This window comes from Tenrec ecaudatus, chromosome 2 (genome assembly GCF_050624435.1).
Source record: "Tenrec ecaudatus isolate mTenEca1 chromosome 2, mTenEca1.hap1, whole genome shotgun sequence".
In the NCBI taxonomy this organism is placed as follows: Eukaryota; Metazoa; Chordata; class Mammalia; order Afrosoricida; family Tenrecidae; genus Tenrec; species Tenrec ecaudatus.
In genome coordinates, this window is record NC_134531.1 from 27,580,780 (window position 1) to 27,603,456 (window position 22,677).

At 37.7% G+C, this 22,677-nt stretch overlaps 1 pseudogene; it reads right to left on the reverse strand.

The window, feature by feature from the left end:
* Window positions 1–21,922, reverse strand: part of LOC142439927 (polyhomeotic-like protein 2 pseudogene) — a 59,218-nt pseudogene extending 37,296 nt beyond the window's left edge.
* Window positions 21,923–22,677: the final 755 nt, after the last annotated feature.

Here is a 22,677-nt window from a genome sequence, read left to right on the forward strand (position 1 = left end):
AGATATAGCGTCTGTTGACTTAAAGGCTTGAAAGCAAACAAGTGGCCATCTAGCCCAGAAGCAACCGAGCCCACACGGAAGCAGCACACCAACATAGGTGACCATGAAGGACAGAGGAGACCAGGTCTCCAACAACAAAGGTGGGGTGGTGATGAGAATCACATCACCGTGAAAGAGGGGGAGTGCATGATGGGGACCCAATGCCCACCTGTAGACAGCTGGACACCCCTTCCAGAGGGGTAGTGAGGAGGAGATGGGCCACTCAGAGTTCAGTGTAGCAACAATGAAACTCAAAACTTTCCTCTAGTTCCTGAACGCTTCCTCCCCTCCCAATCATCATGACCCCAATTCTACCTTGCCTTGCGGACCTGGTTATACCAGAGGATGTACAGCGGTGCAGTGGGGATCTGGAGGCACAGGGAATCTAGGACAGACGAACCCCTCAACACCAGCGGTGGGAGTGGCGACACCAGGAGGGAAGGGCATGTAGAAAGGGAGAACCGATCTCGGAGATCTATGTGTAACCTCCTCTCTGGGAGATTGGCAAGGGGGAGGCGGGTGAGGGGAGACGCCGGGGAGTGTAAGATAAGATATAATAATTATTTATAAACTATCAAGGGACCAGGGGTGGGATCGGGGAGGGAGGGGGATGGGGGGGGAAAAAGGGAAACCGAGCTGATTCCAGGAACCCAAGTGGAAGGTGAATTATGAGAGTGATGAGTGCAACGAATGTATAAGGGTGCTTTGCTCAATTGATGTATGTACAGATTGTGATAAGAGCCTTATGAGCCCCAATAAAAAGATTTTAAAAATTATATAAAAAAACAACTTAAAAGAATAAATCCTCAAAGAAATCATCCTTAATATCCCGAACCTACTGCTGGCAAAGATATTTTGGATTAGCACTAAGAGCAGGATGTAATTGTTTACCAACATCAACACCATTTAGTAGAAATTCTGCATAAAGCTAAAAGATAAAAACTGACAGATGTTTTGTGCCCTGACTCTCTGGCCTTACTTCTGTCTCTTTCTTTACATGCCTATAAATAAGCACTTCAGCAAGATAGACAGAATGCACTCAGAAAAGAAATAAAGTTATCATGAACTTTGAACAAGATATATATTTCTTTTCAGAATCGTATGAATGAGGGTGCAGTTGAAATTATTTATTTAATTTTAACATTTTTATGAATTTTTTATCTATTGCTAACAAGATTAACAAATTCTGGTGGATATACAAAGGTATCCTAGAGAATGTAATTGATACTTTAGCAGGTACTGCAGACTCTCTGATTTTACAATATGGCATTGCATATTTAGAAACTAAAGCATAGTTAGTATTGGTTGTTTTTCTAAGCATTTGTTCAAACAGCTAACATCAGATCCAGTATAAAACCTGTCTCTTCAAATCTCTTGTCAAACGTTCTTCGATAGCCCAAAATTTACACAAAATCCTTTAATGTCTAAACATAATGCCCTCATCTCTTTAATTTAGCCGTTTGAATATTCTTCAAATGGTCTTTACACCAGAGATAGAATACAAATGGAAAGAAAATACTTTGTTTTAAAGATGGATTTAATCATTCTTGGCTCTCTGAAATGATGGGCACTGATAATCCAAGTTGGATTAACTGCAACTTTTAATTGAATGTTCAGAAGAAACTAGACAGCTGTTATTAAAATATATGCTTTTGCTCTTTCCTTCTGTTGTATTGCCTGTTTAGTGCCCCCGAGATCTGAGTGACACTAATCCAGGCACTCTGAAGGCAGTAAGAATAATCTATTTATTATAATGAGAAAACCCAATTGCTCTGACCTGGGATTACTAGAATCCTACTGCATATTTTTGGATACTGTGACTTTGGTGAATCAAAGCTTCAAGTCTCAGCCTAGTTATCACCTGTAAGCACAGCACAAGGGAAAGCAAAGCCCCTCCTTTTCCAGCGACACAGAGAGGCATTCTTTAGCAATATGCAGGCTTTCTCTGGAAAGGTGTTCATTAGAAGGGGGATAGTTTAAATCAACATACTGGATTCTAAGCAAAGGTGACCATATGTTTGACCTTTACTGGGAAATTTATGTCCAATATTCATGTACCTTGATTGATTCTAAATGTCTTGTTCTTTTTAATAAACCAGGACTGACCATAGAAAATACACGTATGAATTGTCATTTGTCATGTTTTAGTCTACATGTTTACTCCTTACCTCGTATTAATCTAACAGTCTCTATAATGAAGTTACCTTATAAAATGGGAATATTTTAAACAATTCACTGAATTAGTGGTGTTTTATATCTGATACTATTTAATAGAGGAAATTTAATTTGAAGAAGGTTTTTACACTGAGTGACATTCATTACACTCAGTATCTGTCTACCCTAATGCAGTGAAACTTTATGTAAATATCCTCTCTAATTTATATTATAGAAAATTATACATACAGTGATGGTGTAAAATTTAACACTGGAGTTATACTGACTTAAAATCACGAAGTGATACTCTGCCTGTATTGGGGGATATAAAAAGCTGTACCTTCACTATTAAATATAAAAAACAAGAAAACATTTTACAGTAAATAAAATTGTATCAAATCAAGCAAGAGTTATGGGCTTTATGCTCTTAGGTGAAGGTGATATTTACTCATGCAATATTTATTTGTGCATATATAAACACACATATATATACCCAATGCTTAGCATTGTGCCTGACAATAACACTCAATGAATGGTGACTGTCTAATAATGATAAAGCCATGCTATGCATAAGGTTTCAGAGTTTACTTCCTCTGAAATGGGTGCCCAATTCCATCTTCCTAGTCTGTTCTTTACCTGGAAACTCCAAAGAAAACTGTTCACTTTAGGTGACCCTGCTGGCCTTTGAAATACCAGTGCCATAGCTTCTAGGGTCAGAGTATCACACAAGCCACCATCTGAGGACAAACGGACAGAAGAGTGGATGCCACGGTGGTCTCCAGCACTGGGATCATTGTGAGGAGGGCACAGGATCAGACAGCGCTTCTCTCTACATAAGGTTGTTATGGGTTGTAACTGACTTGATGGCACTTAAACAAAAACAACAATAATAATATTATTTAAATTTACCATGTTGCTGTCCTTAAAGTAGTTGCTGTTCAGTGACCCCATGAACAGGAAATTGAAACATTGCTCAGCCTGTGCCCTTGTCACAATTGTTGTAATGTTTGCGCCGATTGTGTTAGACTGGGTAGACTAGAGAAACAAATCGAAAGACGCTCAGAAGTGTATAAGAAAGAGCTTTGTATACAAGCCCAATTGAGTAAACATCCAGACCAGATCAAGTCCATAAGTCCGATATTAGCCCATATGTCTGATCCCAATCTATAATGTTCTCTTCAGACTCATGAAACACATGCAATGATGCTGAATGCAGGGAGATCACAGGCCAGTGGGTGGGAAGTCTTTTGAATCAAATGGCAGTAGAAGTATCTCGGTGCTAGCAGGGGCGTCTCCATGGGGCTTCTCCAGCTCCCAGAGCCTGGGCTATATCAGGGTAGCTCCATGTGTCTTGTCAATAGAGCATCACTCAGGGAGTGAGCATCACTCAAGAGAGAGAGTGTCTCCAGCCTCCAAGGAGGAAATACCAGAGTTCCCAGAATCCTCTGGAGAAGGGCATGCCCACACATAGGCTTCAATGGCTATGACCTGATTGACAGACTAGATTCCACCCCTTCACTCAATCCTCTCAAGTCCCAAATTGACACCAGATTATGTAACTACCCCATCATTGTTTCAGGCACTGTGTCAATCCATATTGACCAGAAGCCTTCCTTTTTTTTTCCATGCCCCTCTATTTTACCAAGTATATATTCTTTTTCAAGGGCTAGTCTCTCGTGATAACATGTCCAATGTACAGCAACAAAAAAAGTCTCATCATAATTGCTTCTAAAGGGCATTCTGGGTACACTTCTTCCAAGACAGATTTCTTTGTTCTCTTGGCAGTACATGATATTTTCAACACTGTCTACCAGTACCATAATTGAAATGCATCAATTCTCCTTCATCCTTCCTTAATCAATGTCCAACTTTCAAATATATATGAGGTAATTGAAATATATACCATAGTTCCAGTCTTGTGTACCATACTTCTTAAAGTAACATCCTTGCTTTTAAGCACTTTAAAGAGTTTAAATTTATCCAATACAACTGGTCTTAAGTTTAAATTTACCCAATATAACTGATCTTTTTTATCTCTTGACCGCTGCTTGTTTGTACAACTTCATTTTTTTATCCATGTATCATGATGGTACCTGTTGGTCCAATTGTGAAGATTGTGCTTTTTTTACACTGAATTATAATGCAAATTGAAAGCTGAAATACTAGATCTTCATCAGTAAGTACTTCATCTCCTTCTCACTTTCAGCAAGCAATGTTGAGTCATCTGCATGTTAAAGATTGTTAATAATCCTTCCTCTTGTCTTGGTGTCTTGTTCTTCTTCACATAATCTAGCTCTCTGATTATTTGCTCAGCAAATAGACAAGGTAACTCTGGTGAAAGGTTCAACTTGGACACACACCTTTCTGTATTTATAACAAGGAATATAAAACTATATATTCATCACTGTTCACCATAATTTAAAAAAAATTAAAATGTGGTTAACATTCTGATTTCTACAAAGTTATTTTTCCTGGTGTCAGCTGAATGAGAGTAACCCAGATACTAAGAAAATTGGACATGCATGTGAGGAAGGGTTATGATAAAAATACATCATGCAGGTAAATTGTTGAGATGACAGGTTCGACCACCCATTAATGTCAACAGGCCCTAAACTGCAATATCTCTAACCATCCTCTCAGTTTTCATCAATCAGATCTTAAGATGTTCAATGAAACACGATAGTTTAGTCAATATAACACAATGATTTCAGCTTTCTGGTGAGGAAAGGATACCCAAAAGAAACAAATGCCCATTCAACTAAATTTTGCTTGACTTTTTAAAACAGACCAATATTAGTGTAGATTTTTATAGGTGGCAAGATTTGAGTATTATTAGTTTCTTTTCACTCAGGGAATTTTGCAAATAAACAGTTTCATCTACAGTAGAATCTCAGGCCTCTACGTGAATCCATTCTAGAAGGAGTGTTAAGATGTGATGCAGTCATGTTCCAAATCAATTTTTCTCTTAAGAAATAACTGAAAACGGATCAATCCATTCTCAACCACTAAGTTTTTACCCCGACCTTGCCTTTTTTATACAAAACATTACCCAAAAATGTCAAAGTAAAATAGTTCAGGGGTAAATAATATCATTTATATAAGAAACACAATATTTCAACAACTACAGTATGGCCCATACATTGAGACTGATGAGGATCTGCATCTGTGGACACCGATGTAGAGAGGAGGTATGGAGAGAGAGAGTCAGTGTTTGGGAGGGAAATCCCTTTCCATGAAATCAACTGGTACCTATTTTCAGGAGTTTTCCCCCTTTTTTAGCATTTTTCACTAGAACCTGGCTGGCTTTCTTTAAAACAAGCATCTAATGGCGCCTGCTGTTGGTGCTTCCTTAACTTTTTCTAAAAGGGTTAACTAAATTATCATCAACAACATAATATTGATAACATGTTTACCCAGTTCCTTATCATGATGATTCTTTTCAAAAAATTCTTTCTTAGGACGCTTTTTTTAACTCTAAAAGTAGTACAAAAGCCACACAAAAAATCTAAGCATATTATAGCTAAACACTTGGAACACAGCCATAGAAGCTTTAAACAACGTGTACTAATAACACAACTAATACCAAGGGACCAAGCACGAACAGTTTATCTTTACAAAAATCACTTGCTTTAGGTCAGATTCCGATGTTTTGCTCAAGCTCTTTTGCAAAATGTTCTCGACATTTTGTGTCAAAATCTATTTATGTCCAGTACTGATGCCATTGAGTACCAGGGTTTTTCTCTGTATGATTCTATAGGTGTGGATTTGATGCACGTTTTAAATTGCTAAATTAATTATTGGATAATTTATTTGATTTGAAACCCATGGCTTACAATTTTCCCCGGTTTTAATTAAGATTATCTCTTTGTTGGATTGCTCAGAAGGATGGAAACAGGTATAACCATGGTTGTTCAACAACATTTTTGTTTAGAATAGTATGTCTTCGATGCCTGTAAAATAAAATAAAGTGAACATATATATTTATGTATAAACACACAAATATAAAACCAAAAATGGTCCTTAAGCTAATATTATGGGTAAAAACAAATTTTGATTCAGTAATAACTAAGTAAAATTATTTCCCCAATATATAGAAAAATTATCCTCTACTGCCGAGGAAAACAACCGTGGCATCAGATCCTTGTTTCTGATAAAGGGAACAACAACAGAAAGCTTTGTTTGTTCAAAGTAACCAGTGCCATCGATGCATTATTACAACAAAACAAACATAATAAACTCCTCCAATACTACTTAAAATAAACATATAAAACTTGATTTTCATTAAATATGGTTATTCTTCACACTAATAATGAAAAGCCAAGACCCAAGTTTATATACGAATACACAAACACACAGAGCAATAAACACAATTATTGAGCTTCATCTTCTGGTCAAGAGTGCCAAGTTAATCTCTGTTCCTCTCTTCATAAAACCTGATTATAATTTTACAATTTGAGAGCATTTCATGTTTGCCTCTTTTGCTAGCAGCAAGTCTGCCTCATCTGAATGTTCCATTTCATAAGTAACATTCATCTGGACAACTGTCTGTTGACATAATTATTTGTTCCGCATCCAGAGCTCTGGCTTGACCTGTCAGCAGCCTTTCTTTTTTTCTTTGATTTTCTATCAACAGGTTTGCTGTCAGATGAAGACTGTACCATCTTTTCCTTTAGCAGCTTTGCCTCTCCACCATCCTTTAATTTTTAAAATTATTTTTGTTTAGGATTGATACATGAATATATATTAAATCATTCCATAGTTCAATCACGTCCAGAAGGAATGTACATATGGTACCACAATCATTTCCCAAACATGCTTTTTCTCTATGGACCCCTTGATATCATCACCCCTTCACCCTGCTTCTACCTCGGTGCCTCCATCCCCCCAAACCTTCATTCTGTTTGCTGACTCTATAGGTTTAGCACTCATGATTTTCACATATCTAATCATGAAAATACATAGACCACAGCTTCAAGAGTGTGACCCAAACTTAACCCTTCTGAGATTCCCCCTAATCTGTACAATTAAAAAATACAACCCCAAAATGCATAAAATTTAGGACAACAGATCATATCTGAAGATCTAGTAGTTCACTGTCACTGTTTTACAGCAAATGATCATAGCAAAATTGTACTTGCATGTGATATCAACCAATTGTATAATTTTCTCATTCTATCGAGTCAACTTTCTTTGGAACTGGTACTAATATGAATCTTTTGGTCAGTAGTTCAGTTCATCCAAATTTCATATGTGTCCATTACATCATCAGTTTTTTTCCAAATATTTCAGTTAGTATTCCATCACTTCCTGAAGCCTTGTGTTTAATGAATGGCTACCATGTTGCTTGAACTTCTACCTTCAGTACTATTAGTTCTTGGTCATATGCTACCTCTTGAAATAATTGAATGTTCGCCAGTTCTTTTGGGTCCAGTGATTAAGTGTATTATTTCATTCTTCTTTTGATACTTTCTACATTGGTAAGTATTTTGTCCACAGAACCTCTCAATAATTCCTCTCAAGGCTTGAATTTTTTTGTCTGTCTTGTTCTTTCCATTTGTTATGCTAATTTTATTCTTCTTTGGGGTTTTTAAAATACACATGGAATAGACCCAAGTGCTTAATCTGGTCAAATGGATTGTTTTAATTTTCTTGAGCTTCAACTTGAATTTACACAGAGTAATTCATGGTCAAGTCCACAGTTGCCTCCTGGCCTCATGTCAGCTGCTGAGACCAAACTTCTCCATGATCTCTCTTCCAGTTATAGTCATCTTTCCCTGTGCATTTGATCTGGAGAAGTATTTACATATATGTATATATATATATACATATATATACCTTTTTTATTGTTTAAAAATAATATTTGCTAGAAAGAAGCCACTAAACTTACAAAATTCTATCATGTGACCCCCAGCTTCTATCGATCACCAAAGCCATATTTTTACTCTACTGTTTCCTTCCTCTTTGTTATCAACTGCTGCATTCCAATCACCAATAATGATCTGTGTGCTTGATCTGTTTAAGGTTCTTCCTCACTGGCTCTAGCCATTTGTGAAGAGCTCTGAATAATAGTTGAATCAACAGGATTCATTCCGATTTGGGGAGGTGTTGTACTATCACTGACAGTACTTAATTCAAGGCAGATCTTGTAATGTCCTTTTTGACAAGGAAGGCAATGCCATTTCTTGTGCATGTGTCATTCTCAGCAGAGTAATCTATTGGATTGTCTGATTCAAAATGGCCAAAACTAATCCATTTTGATTCACTAATACCTAGTATATCAATCTTCATGTGTCCATTTTGTTTTGAAGACTACCACTCTCTCTAGATTCAAACATTGTTCAACAGTGGGCTCAAACATACAGAAAATTGTGAGGATGATACAGGACAGGGCAGTGTTTCATTCTTTTGTGCATAAGGTTGCTATGAATCAAAATGGACTCAATGGCATGTAACACAAAAAAACAAGTTTGTCAATACATCGTTTGAATCAGATTTTTTTCTGATAATGGACTTCTCTCCTACAATTATATGTTATGCATAACACGGGGGGGGGGGAAATCCATCAGGAAATTATGAGTTTATCTTGAGGGTAAATTTATTCTCATATACTGAGGCAGTCTCATGAGAGCCACTTCTGACCTCCTGTGACTCACAAAGAAGAATGTTCTAACTCCACATCTACGTGAAGGTTGACTCCCATGAGAAAGATAAGCCAAGTCTCCATCCTTCAAGGTCCTTTACCCTATTCTGACACCAACCATCCTACACAAAGCACTCTACTTCTCTGCTGGGTTTTATAATCCTTTGAAGTGACCACATAGGAATCACTCAAATACTCATGTTTTAAGTGTTTTTAGTTAAATTAACAGGTTATATAAATTCAACATCAGAAAATACTAAGAATGTAGTCCTTTTGCCCACAGTACCTCGTTTGAGCTATCTTATCAAAGTTTTCTTGTCCTCAACTTTTAAGTCACACGGCACTTGCCTCTGCCCTGCTCTGGCAATTGTATTAAAATCCTTTCATCCCTAATAAATACTAAAAGGGAATCTCCCTCACCAAGCCAACCATTGCCAGAAGACTCACAGCTTTCCTCATTCTGTGGACTGTGATCCAGTTGCTCTGGTTCTTGGTCTGTGTTTCAGAAATAGCTTCTTCTTGTGGTTGCTTCTGCCACCACATATTCAAAAAAATATCTTTTACTGGCATGGCTCCTCCTCAGATGGGGTTGGTTTCACTCTCCTGTTGATTCTGAGATGGCTATCATATACCCAGAGGAACGGCAAAACTGATGTAGAACACATTATGTCATATGGCATGCTCCTGCCCAGTTACTGGATGTGACTTACAGAGACTACAGAGAGGGAGCCATACAAAGTAGTTCCCTGTCACTACACACATCATGAATTAAGATTAACATCCTCCAGAATAAGGAGTACCCAGATGAGAAATGATGCAGCAATTTAAAATTTATTTTGAAGTATATGAAATTCTATGTTATTTATAAGGGCATTCAAGTATCAATGTAATTTATGTGAATTATTTATATAGACTCTTTTAATGTTTGCAAACACATTCTCCATGAAAAAGTTACATATGTTGTTAATTTAAGAGATGTTTGGGATTATTAAAAAATAAAAGGATAAAGTGGTTTAGGAAATAAGATGCACAGGAACAACTAACATTTTTACTAAAACATGAGGGCCAGAGTCAAGAGCTAAAAACAAATTGGCAAGCAGAGTGGTGAGAAGATATTATCATTAATTACTTTTCAACAGCAGTGGCAGTGCTTCAAGGTTGTTTTCTGCCTGCAAATTTGTTAGCTCCTTCATAGAATATGTCACAAGGGAAGTATTTTTGAAGCAATACCAGAAGTGTGTGAAAAATATCAATATGATGCATGAGTGTAATCTCCTCCTTGCAGATGTAAATTCCCTGCTTGCTGCAACTAGAAAGCAGATGCCAACATATTGGTGAATGTTCGTGCGTGCTGGACAGACCATGGGCAAATTGGAAAGGAATCCTCTTAAAAGATGCTATCCGGGTCTGATGTATCTCAGTAGTTCAAAAGTGTTTCCAATTTGAGCAGTATTTTCAGATGATATTTAGTCCTCTTTAAATGGGAACATGACATGCTGCAATTGAAGCTGAGAGCATGCTCTAGTAACCGAGGTGAGCTATTTCTCCATCAGCTGGTGTCTCTGGTGGAGTCTCTACAACTGCACACAAAGGGGGTTATCAAACTCCTTCAAAAGTGAATTTAGTTTCTTAAAGAAAGGATTGCCTTTCCCTTCAGAACAATTAATGAAAAGAAATATGATATATAGAAGGAAAATGGAACATTTTTTAACTTTCAAGGTTGCACATAAGTATCTTTTAAACCTGAAGTTAAATAAATTAGCAAAATAAACCTGAGTAAAATGGAAAAGCTGGGATCAGAAAAAAAAGTTTATGTTTATCATATATTTAAAAATAAGTGAATAATAAAACTGTCAAATATATAAGAAGAGTTTATGTTGTTATTTTATTTAAATAAATTAATTAAAGAAATAATAACATCCAGACTGCCTATTCAAAAATCTAATTTATATTTAATCCTTTGTTGACTCCTAAGCACCTATTATAATATAATTTCTGAACAAATACATAAAGAGATGAATTTTCTAACTGTCATGATGGGATATTAATGGCACAAATACTAACTCAAATACATTTCCTATATACTGAGAACTTTCTTCATCTTCTATAATAATAAATTTAAGAAATATATATGACAACATTAACTTTGTAGTCTGAGCAAAACCACAGTTTGTGAAACATGGGTTATGTAAAATAATCTCATTTCTACGAAAAAATATAAACACACTGACCTCTAGTCAGCATTGAGTTAGAATGAACCTTTGGACAGGATAGAACTGCCCTTCTGAGTGTCTACAACAACCCCAAGATACTGTTATTTTCATAATTTAACATGTGAGAAATTCGAAGCGCAGAAAAAAATAACATTGCTTTGAGCAGAGTTAATTGTATCTGAATTATGTGTCTTCAAATATCTCTTAATTGTCAGCATTCTATGAGGGAGTTCTAGGGTATATAAACCCAAAGAAAAGAATAATTTCTTTCTAGAGAAGGAACTGCACATAATTGAATATTTTAAAGATGAAAGGGAATAGCAAGTGCTGTTAGTGCTTTCTGGTTGGTTCCACTTCCTGGGAAGTCATGCACTACCAAACAGAAGTGAGCCTTGTCTTGCCTCATCCTACCACCGCTGTCAAGACAGAGCCCCCTGTGTCAGCACATCCCACTGAGGTTCTTCTCCTTCCTCCCTTCTCCTTTGCTCTACCAAGCCCCTTGTTACTGTTCAGTGACTGAGCTCTTCTCAGTGGGAAAGAGCACATGAGGGGGAAAAAGGAAAAAAAAAACAGATACACAAATAAAACCCCAAAGCATAGCTATTCTTTGTTCCAATTAATCTTGATTACTTTTAAATCAAAGAATACAAAAATTCAATATATAAAAATGGTTCGGTGGGTTCTTTACTCTTGTATCTTTGTTATAGGATCAATATCACAAACTGACTTTAACATAGACGTTTTCATTTTTTTTTCACAGTCTGGTGACTAACAGAAGCAAAGATGAAACCCTATCAGTTCTGTATGTGGGCGCCTCCCCTAGATTCCTATGACTGTTGGCAATATCTGGCATTCTTTTGTGTAGGAGAGTGTTTACTCCTGTATCTGTCTCTGATATATTCTGTTTTATAAACCTGAAGTGATTAGATTCAGGACCCATCCTACTCTGGAATGACCTGATGAACATAGCAGGAAAGAAAACCAAAAAAACACGACAAGCACAAGTATGGGACAAAGACTGCCATATAAATTTGAGGTGTGGGGTATACATAATATTGTGTGTAATGACGAATGAAGAGTAACTTCTGTTACAGTTATTTTATTTGGAGGCTTATCATTCACTACCATTAAACCAACCAGCATGATTTCAGGATGGCTTGAAAAGTTGATGGTCTATAAAACTAATATGGTGAAATTATGGGATGTATAACAGTGTCAACTTAAAAATTAATCACAGTAATGTTTCTTTCTTTCACTTCTGTCTTTGAAGAAATATTTGGTTCTTTCTTAACTATAACTGTATAATATATCCTTAATGTAATACAAAGATGCAAGGAGCTAAAGACACGCTTTAATTGAACAGCAGTAAACAGAAATGTTCAAAAGAAAAAGAAAACTAAATGATTTTATCTTTATTTTTGCATAGCTTTATCAGTCGAAGAAATGTAAGGTTTATATAGGAACTCACATTTAATATGTTAGAAATAATACATTAAAAATCATTTTATTGGGGGATCGTACAACTCTTACCACAATCCATCCATCCATCCATTGTGTCAAACACGTTTGTTCATTTGCTGCCCTCATCATTCTCAAAATATTTGCTTTCCACTTGAGCCCTTGGTATCAGTCCCTAGTTTCTCCTCCCTCCCCACCCCCACTTCATGGACCCTTGATAATTTAAAATTACGATTGTTTTGTCATGTCCTACACTGTGTGATGTCTCCCTTCACCCACCCCCTCCACTGTCCATCCCCCAGAGAGGGGGGCATAGAAATAATACATATTTTAACAAAAGATTTTTAGAATGTCTATATGCTGCATAGCTATTGGCCTATGGGGTTATAATTTGCAAAGAGATCTTGGGGGTAGCTTTGACAACTTTAAAGGACTTAAACCACGTTCTTTTAAAATGTTGTTTGAGCTTCACGAAACCAAAAGTGTAATCCATGTTTGTCTTAACAGGACTTTGAACGCTAGTATCTGACCCCACCACATGGGGCGAATGCAAGACAGCAGCAAAGGGAGGAAAACAATGAAGTCTCTGGGGGGATACCCAAGATAGACTTTGGAGCCAGGTTATGGCACTATTTATAGTGATTTTCTTTTTGTTGTTCTTGATGTTGTTTTGTTTTTTTTTTGTTATTTTGTTTTGCTTCTTCTTATTTTTGTGCTTATTATTTTCTCTGTATGACTACCTAGATAAAATAGGTAGGATAAACAATCCGGAGGACAGAGTAATGGTACTGATGGTCTGGGGAGACATGAGAAAGGAGGAGGTGGGCAAAGGAAGGGGGTGTCAAAAAAAAAGGCAAAGGTAACAGCAAGTGATCCACAATCAATGGCGAGGGGGGTGTAAAGTGCTTGATGTAGCTTGATCAATGGCAATGTGGAGGAGAGGAATTGAATAGAGGCTGAACATGATAGTGGGATAAGAGGAAAGTAAAAGGAAATACAGGTAAGAAATAGGAGGCAAAGGATATTTATAGAGGTCTAGATACAGGCATGTACATATATAAATATATTTATATTTAATGATAGGGAAATAGATTCATTTACATATATTTATATATTAAGTATTAAGGTAACAGATGGACATTGGGCCTCTACTCAAGTACTCCCGCAATGCAAGAACAATTTTTTTTCTAATAACCTGGCATTCTATGATGCTCACCTTCCCGACATGATTGCTGAAGACAAAATGGATGCATACCACGTATAGTGATGATGGTCAGCTATCAAAAGATATAGTAGCTGGGGTCTTAAAGGCTTCAAGATAAACAAGCATCCATCTAGCAGAGAGGCAAAAACGTACACATGGAAAAGGACACCAGCCTTTGTGATAATGAGCTCTCAATGGGATTGGGGATCAGCTATCAAAGACCAAAACAAAAATTATATCATTGCAAATGCAGGAGACCAGAGAGTGAAGACCCAGAGCCCATTTGTAGACAATTGGATATTCCCTTAAAGAAGGTCACAAGTAAGAGACAAGCAAGTCAGATGCTTTATAGCATAGAAGGAACATACAGTATTCCTCTCTTTCTAATGCTTCCTTGCCCCCACTATCATGATTGAGACTCTACCTTACAAATATGGCTAGACCAGACACGTACACAGGTACAGCTAAGACCATGCTACACAGGAAATCCAGGAGAGATAAATCCCTGAGGACCAAAATGAGCATAGCAATACTAGGAGGTTAAGGGAAATGTAGGGAGCTAAAAGGGGAACTGACAACAATGATCTGCATATAACCTCCTCCCTAGGGGATGGACAACAGAAAAGTGGGTGAAGGGAGACATTGGTCAGTGTAAGACAAGAGAAATTATAACAATTTATAAATTACCAAATATTTGTGATGGAAGGAGGGTGGAAGAGGAAGAGAAAAATGAGTAGATGATACCAAGGGCTCAAATTGAAAGAAAGTGTTTTGAAAATGATGATGGCAGCAAATGTACAAATGTGCTTGTATGTATGGATTGTGATAGGAACTTAAGGGGCCCTCAATAAAATTATTTAGAAAAACAAGAAAGAGCTTTATATAAAGAGTAATTGTACATTAGGAAAACATCCCAGCCCAGTCCAGATCAAGTCCGTAAGTCTGATATTAGCCCATATGTATAATACCAATCTATAAAGTCCTCTTCAGACTCACAAAACACATGTAATTCTGCCGAATGCAGGAAGATTGCAGGGCAGTGGGTGGAAAGTCTTGCGGATCCAGTGGTGTTGTCGGCATCTCAGCACTGGCAGGGGTCTCCACGTGGCTCCTCCAGCTCAGGGTACTAGCCTACTTCCATGTGTCTTGCCAGCTGCAATGTTTCCCAGGGAATAAACTTGTGTCCCCCACTCCAGTGAGTTATTTATCTCCTTAACATATCAAATGAGGTCATGAAACGAGGACCTGATTGACAGGCTGAACTCCACCCCTTCACTCTTAATCCTCTCAACCTGACAACGGACTATATAAGTACCACACAGCTACTAGATGCAAGTCTAGGCTTATGGTATTAGTCCATCCCTAATGAAGTAATCCCATGCATTGGATATACTCATGGTGACTATCTCATCAATATAAAAAAGGCAAGGCCTACAAAAATGAATACGTGATACCAAGGGCTCAAATAGAAAGAAAATGTTTTGAAAATGATGATGGCAACATACATACAAATATCCTTGACACATGGATGGATGGATGCATTGTGATAAGGGCTGTAAGAGCACCCAATAAAATGATTTAAAGAAATGTAATCTTGTAGTTAACCCACCTAATTATTCCTAATTATTACGAACATCTCAAGAATATATTTTGCATTAAATAATAATAACAGAAAACTTCATGAGCCATGTGATGACATCAGGAATATCATATAAGCAAAAAGCTAAAAGAAGAAAGAAACAAAAGATCAAAGTGGATTTAAGTCAAGATTCTGAACCTTGCTCTTGATAATAGAGGAGCTAAAGCAAATGGAAGAAATGATGAAGTCAAAGAGCTGAGCAGAAATTCCAAAGAGCAGATCAAGAAGACAAAGTAAAATATTATAATGCAAAAAAATGTAGATTTTGGAGAACACATTCAGCATAGGTTAACAGAAATAATTCAAGTCTTGAGTTTCAAAATTGAAAGAATCTATGGGCAGGATATTGATGATGCAGGAAGCATAAAGAGAAGATGGAAAGAATGCGTGGAAGCACTACTGTGCATTCTCATTCAATGAGTCACTCATTCAAGAAGCAACATCTGAGCAGAGACCAATGCTGCTAACGGGAGAAATTCAAGCTCTATGAAAAGCATTAGCCAAAACAAGAGGAATTGAGGAAATACCAATCGATATTTTTCAACAGATGATGAAGCATGGGAAGTCCTCATTTGCCTATGCCAAGAAAATTGGAAGACAGCTACTTGGCTGAGTGGAAGAGATCTATGTTATACCCATGGAAAGAAAAATGATGGACATAATGCACGGATTCTACAACAAAATCATTGAAATCACAGGCAAGCACAATTTTTCTTAAGTTCATTCAACACTTTCAGTAGTATGTATTAACAAACTTTAGTCTTTAGTATGGATTACAAATCAATGTAAAGAAAACCAAAATCTACACAACTGGACCAATGGGTAATATCATAGTAAAAGGAAGAAAGATTGAATTGGTCCATGATTTTGTCTTGTTTGGATTCACAATCAATGCTCATGGAAGCAGTCAAGTGATCAAAGGAGGCAATCATTAGGTATATGTGCTGCACAAGCCCTCTTCAAAGTTTTGAAAAGCAAAGGTGTTCATTTGAGTACAGCCATTTAGCAAACCATGGTGTTTTCAATGACTTATGTGCATATGAAATTGGACATTGCATAGGGAAAGCTGAAGAAAGTGTTATGCATTTGAACTATGATGTTAGAGAGAAATGTTGAAAGTTCTACGGGCTGCCTAAAGAACAAACAGATTTGCCTTGGAAGATATATAGTTAGAATGCTCCAAAGAGATAAGGATGGCAAGACTTCATCTGACGTACATTGGATGTGCTGTCAGAAGAGACCATTATCCACAGAAGGACATCATGCTTAACAGAGTGAAGGGGAGCAAACCCAATGGAGACCTTTGAAAAGATGGATTGGCATAGGGGCTGCAACAATAGATTCAAACGAGAACAATTGGGAGGATTGCACAGAAGCAAATTGTGCTCCTTTCTGGGGAAGATGTGGTTGCTATCAGCCAGGGCTGGCTAGATGCCACTACTGACAACACTGTATATGTATTCATCCAATCCATAAAGAACCACCAGTTGCCACTGAACTGATCCCAACTCATAGAGAGTCCCCACATGTGCTAGAGTAGAACTGCGTTTCATTCAGTTCTCTGTTGTTTCTTTTTAAGCATTATTTCCTCAGATCCATCGTTTGATACATTTCTGGATAGATTCAAATGTCTCAATGTCCAAAATTTGAGAAAGGGTCTGAGCATGGTCATTGCACTACGGGATGCAGCCCCACCTGAACTCTAAGCATTGCATGTTTTGTTTATTTTTTTATCCAATCCTAAGAACCATACTTGATTTGTATTAGATCATCATTACAAACTTGGTAATCAATTGATTAATTAACTTAGCCTCCTTAGGAAAATTGATTAATTTCTTATATTGACTTTCAACCCTATTTCCTTTAGCACACATGCTATATTAATTTTCTGTGAAATAAATGCTGCATTTGAAATAAATACTACATTCTAATTCAAAATTAATTTTAAAAGATTAAATACAGATTAAAAAATTAAACCAAAAACCACACTCATTGTAATAGAGTTGATTCCACTGTAATAAAACTCAAAAATTTCAGACTCACTATCATTGAGTCAATTCTGGTTCATCGTGACCCTGCAGAACACAGTAGGAACATCCTTGTGGGCTTCCAAGACTTTAAATATTAATGGAAGTGGAAACACTGTTCTTTCTGCTGCATAGGAACCGGTGCATTAGAATTACTAAACTCACACTTCCAGTCAACAGTCCAGTACGTAATCCATTATGCTCATACCAGGTGAATGAGTAAGTGATCATAATAAACAAGGTATTATTAGTGAGTAATGAATGTGTCTATAATGCCATGCTTTGAAGACTATTTCAGTACTTAGCTTTATGTCAAGTATGTAATTTGTTCCTACAGAGAAATCCAATTTTCTCAGTAAATCATAATGTAATCATGCTCTAAATTGTGTTTGTTGATGTCAAATAGAATTTCAAATAATCCCTTAGACACTTAAATGATCTATGTGACTTATTCATTGTTTATTTTTTATTGAGAACTGGCTGAAAGTTTGTAGAACAATTTGATTCTCGGTTAAAAAATTAGTTCATATTTTGTTTTCTGACATGGACAATTTAAAACCCTTTCCTCTTCATCTTGGTTTACCATTGCCCTTCTTCTTCCTTCATTGAATGCTTTCCATTTGTTTGCTTGACTTTCCTCTTATTGTAGAAAATGTTTAATTGAAGAGACCAGCACTGCAGAAACCTCAGGAGTTCCTTATAAATATTCTAATTTAATACTTGTTTCCTATCAATGATCTCTGTGTTCACTAAGACTTGTTCTTGTTATTGACTCTTAGTGACTCTGTGTAAAACAGAAGAAAGCAGTGCCAGTTCTTGGGTCATCCTCAAAACTTCTCTTAACTTTGAGCTCATAGTTACAGCTACTCTTTCTATTCCTCTGATTGAAGGCCTTCTTCTCACTGTCCTGCTACTTTACGAAGCATGATATCATTCTCCACAGCGAAGTTGCTCATGACAATATGGTGAAACTATGTTCAACAAAATTTCACTAGCTTTGTCTCTAAAAAGTATCCGGGTTGTATTTCTAAGACAGATTTGTTTGCTTGGCAATCCATGCACAGTACCATAATTAAAATGAACTGATTTTCTTCGGTCTTCCTTATTTAATGTCCAACTGTCACATACTTATGAGGTGACTGAAAATACCATAGATTGCATCAGGCACACTATACCCCTCAAAGTAACATTTATGCTCTTCAACACTTTAAAGAGGCTCTATGCAGCTGATTACCTGGTGTAATGTGTTATTTGATTGCTGAACTGTTGCTTCCATGAGCATCGATTGAAAATGCAAGGAAGAAAAAGATCAATGGCAACTTCAAACTTTTTCATGTTTATGTTTGGTCCAGTTCTGTCGATGTAGGTTATGTTTACTGGAGTTGAAATACATACTGCTGCAGAGCTGGATCTCCATCAGGAAGTACTTGACGTCCTCCTCACTTTTACCAAGCAAGGTGTTTTATTTGCACATCACAAGTTGTTAATAAGCTTTCTTCTGATCCTAATTCTGCATTCTTTTCATTTAATCCAGTTTCTATGATTATTCAATCCATCACCCTGACACACATTTTCCCTGATTTTATTCCATGCAATATTCTCTTGATCTGTTCACACAACTGCCTACTGATCCATATACAAGTGTGAAATGATCACAAGGAAGTGTTCTGGAATTGTCATTCTTCTCAAGGCTACCCACAGGTTTTTTTGTTTGTTTGTTTGTTTTTATGATCCACACAATTGACTGCTTTGGCATACTCAATAATACACAAGAAAACATCTTTCTGCCATTCTCTGTTTTTCAGCCAAGTCCATCTAATATAATCAATTATATCCCTTTTTGTACATCTTCTGGCAGCTCCCTTTCAATGTACTGCCACAACTGTTGTGGGGTGGCCTTCAACATTTAACTTGAAGACCATACCAATGATATTGCTCTATAGTTTAAACATTCAATTGATTCAGCTTTCTTTCTTCCTTTCTTTTTTTTCCAATCGTTTTATTGGGGTTGTACAACTCTTATCACAATCCATACATGCATCCATTGTGTCAAGCACATTTGTACATATGTTGCCATCATGATTCTCACAACATTTGCTTTTTGCTTGAGCCCTTGGTATCAGCTCCTTATTTTTCCCCTCCCTCCCAAGTTGCCCCTCCCTCATGAACCCTTGATAATTTATAAATAATTATTATTTTGTCAAAAATGCACTGTCCGATGTCTCCCTTCGCTCACTTTTCCGTTGTCCATTCCCTGGGAGGAGGTTATATGTAGATCCTTGTGATCAGTTCACCTTTATTTTTAATGAATAAAATATGCATCACTTTCACTCAATTAGCCAAGTAGCTTGTTGAAGCACTTTGATTGTGTTCAATTAATTTCTTGCACCTTGTAGTGCAGCTTAAACTACTTCCTTTAGTAGCAGCTTAGGTTCGTGATCATATTCTACCTCTTTAAAAGGGTAAATATCAATTAGGGTTTTTTTTGGTACAGTGACTCTGTGCATTCCTTCCAGTTTGTTTTTAGAGTTCCTTTCCCTGAGAATTTTTCTACATTGCAACCCAAGGATTGAAGTGTTTCTAGAGTTCTTTCTGTTTTAATTGTGTTGAGCATGTTCTTGTATTTTGGTTTTCTAACTCTAGGTCTTTGCATATTTATTATAATGTTTTGCTATGTCTTCTCAAGATGCCCTTTGAAGCTTTCTTCTCAGCTCTTCAACTTCATTTTAATTCCATTTGCCTGGACATGATTGTTTCTAAGAGCTATTGCATAGACTTTTACCTTAATGATCCTGTGAACAAAACCCACCCTGGTCCTAAGCTGTACTCACCATTGTTCAGGTCTGAGTCCACTGTGGCCAAGCACTGTGTCAACCCATTTGGTTCAGGCCTTACCAATCATTTGTGGAACTTACAGAGACATATAATTAGACATTTCATATCATCCCAGAAACAAAGTACTTTGTAACTTTGTATGGGTATTAACTTGTGCTCCCAGGTAACCAATATATGGATCAAGAGGCATCTATACAGGTAGAACAATGGAATACTGGTTTACAATCTGGAAAGATGTGCTTGCAGGTTATATCCTTTCACCAGACCCGTTCAAGCTGTATGAGGAGCAAATCATCACAGTAGTGGTGTTCTATGAAGAAGGTGGAACTGAATTGGAGGGTGGCTTCTCAACAGCCAGATGTGTGAAGATAATATAGCCTCGCTTGCTGAAAGGACAGAGAACTTGATGCACTTGTTGAAGGGGATCAATGAAGATCAAGGATTGCAACCTTCATTAAGGATTACAAGTCAATGGAATAATCAAAATCCTCAAAACTGGACCAATAGGTAAATATAAGAAATGGGAAAAATGATTGAAGTTGTCAAAGAATGTAACTGCTTAGACCAGTGGTTCTCAACCTTCCTACTGCTATGACCCTTTAATACAGTTCCTCATGTGTGGTGACACCCCAACCATAAAATTATTTTCGTTGGTACTTCATAACTGTAATTCTGCTACTGTTATGAATCAGCGACCCTTGTGAAAGGGTTGTTTGACCCCCAAAAGGGTCGTTACCCACAAGTTGAGAACCAGTGGCTTAGACCAATGATCAAGGCCCATGAAAGCAGCAGTCAAGAGAATGAATTCATAGACGTCTTCTACGTTCCATTTGGTGGGCTCACTTGGCAGAAAGTGGTGCCTCATGTCCACCAGGTCCCACATGTGGATGTCAGGGAGCTCCAGGTCTCGCTGCCTTTGCCGCCATCGGGAGGTGAATGAGCTGGCTGAGGTGGGTGACAGAGGCTTCTCATAGCTTGATGTATCAGAGCAATGGCTGGAGTCATCCTGGCTGTGTGTTAGCTACAACGCAGCCGTAAAGGAAAGGGGTACAGTACCTGTTGGCTGCTTCTTGGTGTCCTTGGTGAGTGTTGGCAGACTGGCTTTGCTGCTCTGACAGCAGTTGTGGGTTGTGGCTCCTGCCTTCTGTAGTTTGCTCCGTTCCCGAGTGGTACAGCCCACATTGTACCTTTTTGCATAAATCATGGAACAAAAGCGCTTGGAACGCTTGAATTTGTAGGCCAAGTCCACCTGGCCACAGAGCCCACACATGAGTTTGAGGGGAGTACCCTCCTCTTTGGATGCTTGCAGATAGGGTTTCTCCATCTCAGAGTCCATGGTGGTGGTGTGATCCTGTTCTGGAAATTTCTCAGGCAAGAACCCCTGTGCATACTTCTTCTTGAGGTTTCCCACCAGCAGGGATGAGCGTCCCACCGGGAAATGCTCCGCCCCCTCCTGGATGACAAACCCTTCCATAACATGCATCAGGATTTGGGGTTTCACACTGGCCTGTGGCAATATGTTCTCACCATTCTGGTGGGCAGAGCCAGTGATGCTGGAGGCAGAGTTTCCATTTGCTGAGGTCATGCCAGGGCTGCTGATGTCACTCAGTGCATGAACAATGGCCTGCCCTGGCTCTGAGATGGGGGATGCTGCATGTTAGAGCTCTTGGGTGCAGGAAGGCCACCAGGCATGGCGGGAATGACGGCTTGCTGGTGTGGACATTTAAATAAGGAGGACAATCAGTAAATTTTTATCAGGGTACTGGCAAAGAATACTGAAAGTGTTGTGGGTGCCCACAGAACAAGCAAATCTGTCATGGAAAAAGTACAACCAGAATGTCCCTTTGAGCCAAGGGTGGCAAAACTTTAACAAACTTTGGACAAGGTCTGAGGAGCGCAGTTCCTGGAGAAGGACTGCATCCTGTTTGATACAGCAGCAGGGCAGTGAAAGAGAGGAAGCCCCTCAACAAGACAGATTGAAAGTGTTCCTGAACTGTGGCTCAGACATACAAATAAGTCTGAGAATGTTGCAGAACCAAGTTGCGTTTTGTGCGATTGAACACAGGTCTCTAAGAGTTGGAAGAGACTCGATGGCACCTAACAAGATCACCAATCTCACTCTCACTACCATCAAGTCAATTCTGACTCATAAGGTTTCTATCTACAGGTATCGAAAGTCTTATGTTTCTTCCAGTGAATGCCTGGTAGCATTCAACTTATGATCTTGCAGTTAACAGCCTAACTCACAAGCTACCAGGCCACAAAGACTACTTTGGATTAAAATAGTTTGCATAATTTATCACGCTGAACATCAATTAAACCATATTGTATTGAAGATGGTACGCGCCTGTGAAAAATAAATTAAGGGTAAATATAAAACAATTAAGTGAACATCTTTAAAGATAGTGTAAAAACAATTTCTAACTTATATAAAATGTAGAACATAATTGAACTCTTAGTATATTACA